This window comes from Meleagris gallopavo, chromosome 7 (assembly GCF_000146605.3).
Source record: "Meleagris gallopavo isolate NT-WF06-2002-E0010 breed Aviagen turkey brand Nicholas breeding stock chromosome 7, Turkey_5.1, whole genome shotgun sequence".
NCBI classification, from domain to species: Eukaryota; Metazoa; Chordata; class Aves; order Galliformes; family Phasianidae; genus Meleagris; species Meleagris gallopavo.
In genome coordinates, this window is record NC_015017.2 from 35,133,180 (window position 1) to 35,140,044 (window position 6,865).

Here is a 6,865-nt window from a genome sequence, read left to right on the forward strand (position 1 = left end):
CGTTCCGTATTTCCTCTTTCATTATGGAAAACGATTTTATCTTGATGTTAAGCAATAGCGCAATTGCGTTCTCAATTAACTCAGTGTTCAAAGTTTTCCATCAGCCCAGAATACCTGTTACCCACTGTACCATCCCAGCACTCTTTTCAATGACACAGATTTACAGCAGAAAAGGATCATGCTTCTTGCCAGTTATGAAACTGCTCAGGTGAAGCTGGGAAGCAGGCACGTTAGCATTCATTTCATCTTCAGCTCCTTCTATTTCCCAAGAAGGCCGCAGCAGGCAATTCAACATAAAAGAAAGTTATTAAAAATTCCACATCCTTGAAGAAATCTTCATAACACTGATAATAAATTCAGTTTTCAAGTTGCTTAATACAGCCTTCTTCTGACTAACACAGTTATCCTAGTTTAAAGACCTTTCAAACTAATGACCTGGAAGGAATATTTCATTTGAATCTGTGCAAAATGTGAAGAATTGCTGCACGGTCTGATTTTCTCCATTTCTCAGCACCATTAATAGTCCCTGAGCATCCACGTCTACCATGGAAACTTATAGGAAAGAACAGGGTGATTCATAATGCAAGTGATTAGGTACATAGGAACTCATATTAATAAGCTGCTGATATTTAAGACAAAGTCATGCATAAGCAATGCCTTACAACTCTAAGTCAAATATTACAGAAGGTAAAATGATAAACATTTATTCACCTAAACCACTAAGGAACAGAAAATACAATAAATGAACTTCAGATTTTCTGGATTGAAGTTACACTCATTTCATTCTTACAGATCATTTTCAAATTTAGCACTTGGTTAAAAAATAAGGAAAGAATATAAGATTTCACAGAAAATCATGGCAGGAATTTACACTAAAAATTAGTTTCTGGGTTTCTGAAGCCCAGTTTTGCCTCATGCTGTGGTTTTGTTATGCTACTTGCTGATGCAGCACCCTGACATGAGATTAGCCTGCTTCAAGAAGCAGCAGTTTAAAACATATGAAAAATGGCAGCATTTTACACCAGTGCTCCCACAGTCCCCCAAAGCCTTTTGCAGAGATGAACCCTTCTTCTAAAGCACCAATAATATATACATTTTTTTTTTTTTTTAAAACTTCTGCTGGGGTTTTATTTCTGATTTCAGAACAATCCTGTGTATTGATCAACAAAACAGGAAAAAATCTAGCTTTGAAATTGTCCCTTTGGAGATGCTATCTTCCAGCTTCATATACATACACACACACACACGCATACATATCTATGTATAATGAATTTGGGAAATATTTGCAAATTCAAGCAGCTGGACATAATCTTAAAAGACTAAAGTCTCTGATCTGGTACTACAAAACACTGCAGAGATTTGGATGAGTGGCAATCCACTTGGACTCATGAACTACCTCCATGAGATAAGGGTCATCCTCTCAATGCCAGAACCAGAGCCTATAGAACTGTCCCTTGCCATCATACACAGTGCCACTTTGAGAAGCATTCACTGTTAACCTCTGCCTGCTCCAATTAAAATGAAGGGGAAAAGCTCCCACTGATTTCACAAGTCCAGACACAGCAGCAGGAAAGGGACTTCGAGATCTACCCCATAATATGCACAGTAAGAAAGCAATCTCACTCACACTATTTGTTTGAACAAAGCATTACCAAGCCTTGAGCACACCTATTTTCCAGTGAGCTACAGTGGCTTTTAGAGCACAAGCACAATCTGCCATCACATAATAAAGTCAGCGCATTAGAGTTTAATTGGATGGAGTTATTTACACAGTAATAACAAGGATTAAGACATAGAACACACAACAACACATTTCCTTAAATCTTTAACCAGCTGGTTCCACTGCAGGAGTAAAGAATACATGTATTGCTTATTAGTAGACATGTTTTGTTTTGCAAGGCAATTTAAAAACATTTAGCAAGAAAATTCACCATTTTCAGAGATTGAGACACTCAGGTGCTTGCAGGGGAGCCCATCAGCCAAGCACCTCCAACTTTTTCAGTGATAATCATGGAAAGGAACAATTTGAAAGACAAATAAACTTCAACAGAAGAGAATGCCAATAGCACAGCTTTTAACCTTTGCTCTTACACATTAACCTCAGCAGAGCATTCCTAGGGAACTTCTGGCCAATTACCTTGAGACACAGGATTGTGACCCATGTCTCCTGAGGGATACAGCTGTCAGCCACAGACAAGGATAAATCTATTTGCAGACTCATTTCCCTATCCTACCTAAAGCACTGCAGTGTCAAAGAGAAGGGGAGCCAAGGCCAAGTCCAGCTGTTCTACAGAACCTGAGGCTGAGCTGTGCCAAGGGACCTGGACAGGTGGCAACGACCTCCAGCAGTACCAGCAGCTCTCTTCCTTCCTGCACAGGAGAAAGGAAAATACAGCTCAACAAATAAACATAACTTGCAGTTGGGCCCAATTGTCACTCTTAGTGATATTCCTGTGTTACTGAGCTGGCCTGATGTGGCATTGGATATGCAAATGTCACTGTGGCACGCATTGACAAGCTGATGACAGCTACATGCTGGTAAGAGCAAAGCTGCCCCAGCTGTGAGCATCTACCAAGATGGAAGCAGCAATAGCATGGTACTGATTTGCAGAAGCACAGCTTAATTTGGTAAGCTGACAGAGACAAGGGTTATGCAGTGATGTTCTGAGAGAGATGCTATAACAGAAAGAAAAATAAATGCAGCCATAAGAGATTAATTATTTCCTGCAAGCTATTTGCCAATTCAATCTCAGTATTTCATTTAGTATATTTGCTAGTTCCTAAATGAAACATTATAACCTTTTAATCACATATTACTAATCCACCCTTGCTGGCTTGATTAGCAGTGATCAGATAAAACATTTGACTGGATAAATGGACTCGTGAATTCCTCTTCACTTGCAAGCACAGACTGTTGGTGCTGCTTCTGCCAGAGTCAAGCATGCAACTTGGGACCCTAGGACTGCTGTCCAGCCCCATCTTGCCAATGAACTGAATATTATTGATGATTCTGGAAAAAACCTTTGAAGATATGCAACCATTAGCATGTCTGATTCATATCCAAATAAAAAAAGTGCTTCTATAAATTCTTTGCCATAGTTCATCTGAAGGTGATAATTACATTTCTTCCCCTCCCAGTGTTTGCTGAAAAGCTTAGTTTCCAGGACAAAGGAATAATGCTTCCCAGTACAAAACAGACAATCCAGTGTGAAAATACCTATATCCAGAGGCTGTCTGCTCATCTGCTGCAAGGGTCAGGAAACACCAGTCAGGCTAAACCCAGATCTCTCTTCTGAGAAGCTGTGCGACAACTGCCTAGAAAACAGAAGTAAGATTTAAAATCTTCGATTCTCAGATACTTTTCCAGAAAGAAAATTATTCAATAGAAGAAAACATGCTCCTAAGAAGCACCTTTCCCACCACAATATGCTCATGAAGCACCTACAGGTAGGACACCTAGTGGGTTTCCAGCACATCCCACCCTGCCTTGAAAGATGAATTCAATTCAATGTATTTCCATGTGTTGACAAACATACCTTCCAAAAACTTCTAATAGCTTCACCCAGAGTGATTTTACACAAACGTGCCCTGACAGTGTTTGTTGCCATTCAGCAGGACTCCTCTAGAAGAAGGGAAATTCATGATAAGCCACTTATTGTAGAGGGCTGCTGTCATATTAAGTTTATTCTTCAGATATAACAGTTGTTTGGTTGGTTGTTTTTTTTGCTCCCATTTCTCTCCAAGCCTTATTTTACACTTTATTCTATTGTGTTATATGTCCCTGAGTAATCTGTTCAGTCAGTTTCTCGGGGTTAATAACTTACTGGATAGATTGAGCTAAATATAGGCTTTCAGCCTTTTTAACATTCCCAGCTTTGAAACAAATACATTTAAATGGGGGCTGTGTTTTTGTTTTTGGTTGTTTTTTTTTTTAATAAATGCAATTATAAGCAACATTCAATGTGCTTTTTCCTATATGGCTTACTTCCATTATCAGATTCGAATATTCTGCCACCTTTGCTAAAACAATTGCACCCTGCTCCATCCCTCCCCAATGTCAGGCTCTACAAAAGCTCTGTTTGTCAAACTCAGGGAAATGGCATAGAGACACTGCACAGAGCTTCTGCTTCTTCTTTTTATTGAGACCTGGAAGCTGCTGTTGCATACATAGCCTGCTAGACTTTAAAACACGATATTGGATATCCAAACTAAGGGAAATTGAGAATGGGTTCCTAACATGCCTAACTGACTTCTTCAATAGCAAAGTAGGACACTTTTCTTCCTGCTTTGAAGTATGATACAGAAATTGAAACATGCTTAGTATATAATAAAGCATTTGCCTCTCTTTCCATTTGCCCATGGAAATCCAAGGAGTAATACCTTCACAATGATGGCAAAAATTGCAGTCAAGTTTAAGCCGAAGAATCTCTCAAAAGATCCCTTAGGACAAAACTTAGAATGATCAAAGCCATACCCCATTCATTGCCTGTGATTAAATCCACATACAAAAATCCATCTGTAGTTCACAGGAAGAATCTGGAAGTTTCTGAAGTGCTTTCCTCCCTAAGTCGTTGAAAAAAAATAAATAAATCCATCAGCACTCAGAATTCGCAATTAAAGTTAATTCATTTGGGCTTTCGTGAGCTAGAGACAAAGCAGTATTGCCTTCCAGACAAAATGCCTTTGATATCAATTACTGCCTGTATCACTTCACACCTGAGAAAACTGCCTTTCACTGGCAGAGAGGCTCAATTAAGAGCATTAAGACCCTTAGGGTGCTGGCTGACCTCTCTTCCCTCTGTTTTGCAGAATCACTGAGACTCACTGCCTGCACACACTTGTTTTTCAAAGCTTACATTTGATGCCTTCAGATAGGAATTATCCAGACCAAAGCATTGCTATAACTTGAGAAGGTACAATGTGCCTCTGTGGCATTGGCCTTGGTCTGATAGTTTCATATACTCCTCTGAAGGGGCAGGAAGAAACGGGGGGACATGTCCCAATTTCTCCCTTCAAAAAACCTCTTCAATCACACTCTGTATAATGAATTAGAGAAAAAAATGCCAAAATTGTTTACTTTAAAAGAAAGCCCATGTTCTAAGAATATGAGTAAGCCTTGAGTCACAGAATCACAGAATTGTAGGGGTTGGAAGGGACCTCCAGAGATCGAGTCCAATCCCCCTGCCAAAGCAGGTTCCCTACACCAGGTCATAGCCCAGTTTATGTCTTAAAATACAACAGAGCAGTGGAGTAGATTTGTTTTGTAATCATACAAAAACAAAATATCTCGTCAAAGAACACTGAGAGTCTAATGCTGTACAATCTGACAAGAACTCATTCTTTCCAAATTAGCTTTACAAGTTACCAAGGATAAACCCTCTCTGGCAGGAATAATTTAGTACTATTTATTTTTGTACTTAGTTTTCCTCAAGGAAGAAGATTTTGTTTTAGCACCTTGTATATTTGTTGACAGGGTCTTCGTTGGGGCTTACCTGCAATAATTTCACTGATAATTTCAAGAGTCAGGCTGAGAGAAAACATGATTTTACTTCTGTTGAGAGTGTAGAAGCCAAAGCTTGCTTTTCACTCCTCTCCATGGCTGTAAGCACAGGTAACAACACAGTGGCTTGCTGCACATTGGCGGAGGAGAAATGGTGCAGGCCAACTTGTCAGTTCAGCATTAACCCCACATTACACTCAGCAAGACACTCAAAGCATTGCAGCTGATTTGGGCTGAAAAAGCACAGCTAGGCAGCCTTGGGCAGGATGCAAACACTTAAGGACAATTCTAAATTCCCTTTTTTCCAGCACTTAGTGAAAACAGTCTGAGCACTCAGCCCCGTTAGAGATAGATGGAGAAAGCTTGGTTTCTCTACAGCATCCTCTTCTGCTCTAACACATTCTTTCACACTTGCTATTCCTCAATACAACTACCTCTGTTGAAATATCCATCACTCATCCCTGCAAACTAAATATTCCTGTGTATTTCTTTCATTATCCCTCCAAATGAAGGCACTAAAGTAAATATGAGTTAAGATTAGGCTGAACATACTCTGCTTTTGATTAAAAGTATTATAGAAGTTGTAGTGAGATCCAGCATTTCCCTCACCCTAGGTCATCCAGTTAATAGCTTTGATGTTGTATGCACAGGCTGCTAGATAACCTAGTAATAATGGAAAGCAAGATGCTGCCTATTGCTAAGGGTCTTAAAGATATCCTCCTGTGCTTCTCACCTGCTCACAGTTGCTGCCTAAAGACAAAGCACTACTGCAGTCAAATCAACCTGCTCCTAGCTGAGCTCACCTACAGACTCAGCCTGTCTTTGCAAGAAGTGCCAACTAATAACATCAACGTCTTCAGCATCCTAAAAAGTGACTATATTAAACGCATCATGAATGATCCTGAAGGACTTGGTGGCTTGCATGTCAAGCAGTACAAGTATGCTTCTTGCTGGTTCCCCATGACTCAAAGATACTGTATTTATCAGACAAAGCCCCAGCTTACCCTCACACCTCTTCATTTCCTATCATCAGAACTGCTGGGGTTGTAGACAAGATCAGGAGCTGAGCATTATCAGTATGAAAAAAGCCAAATATTCTTCTTCAGAGTACTTGGCCTTTGAAATTCATGTTGACCATTCCTGTGTGAACCAGAGGCCAATACACCTTCAAGACACACACAGATCTAGCCTTACATTCCTGCCCTGCACAGAAACACTGCTGAGAAAGTGAACAGTGTGCAGGGGAACAAATTCAGCATGCATATCTGTGGGTTACTTGATAAGGAGTAGAAAAAAATTGATGAAGATTCTCTATATATTGGATTCAAGATATTTCTCAAGACACAGGCAATTTAAAACTAATAA

At 39.8% G+C, this 6,865-nt stretch overlaps 1 long non-coding RNA gene across 2 annotated transcripts; it reads right to left on the reverse strand.

Moving 5' to 3' along the window:
* Window positions 1–384: 384 nt before the first annotated feature.
* Window positions 385–4,593, reverse strand: LOC109368656. Of its 2 annotated transcripts, XR_002116925.1 has the most exons (4): window positions 4,475–4,593; window positions 3,537–3,622; window positions 3,218–3,315; window positions 385–2,370 (listed from the first exon to the last, which is right to left on the reverse strand). It is a non-coding gene; the product is annotated as an uncharacterized LOC109368656 (long non-coding RNA). The 2 variants fall into 2 exon arrangements; XR_002116926.1 differs by lacking the exon at window positions 3,537–3,622 and having other exon boundaries at window positions 4,475–4,585.
* Between the last annotated feature and the right edge of the window lie 2,272 nt (window positions 4,594–6,865).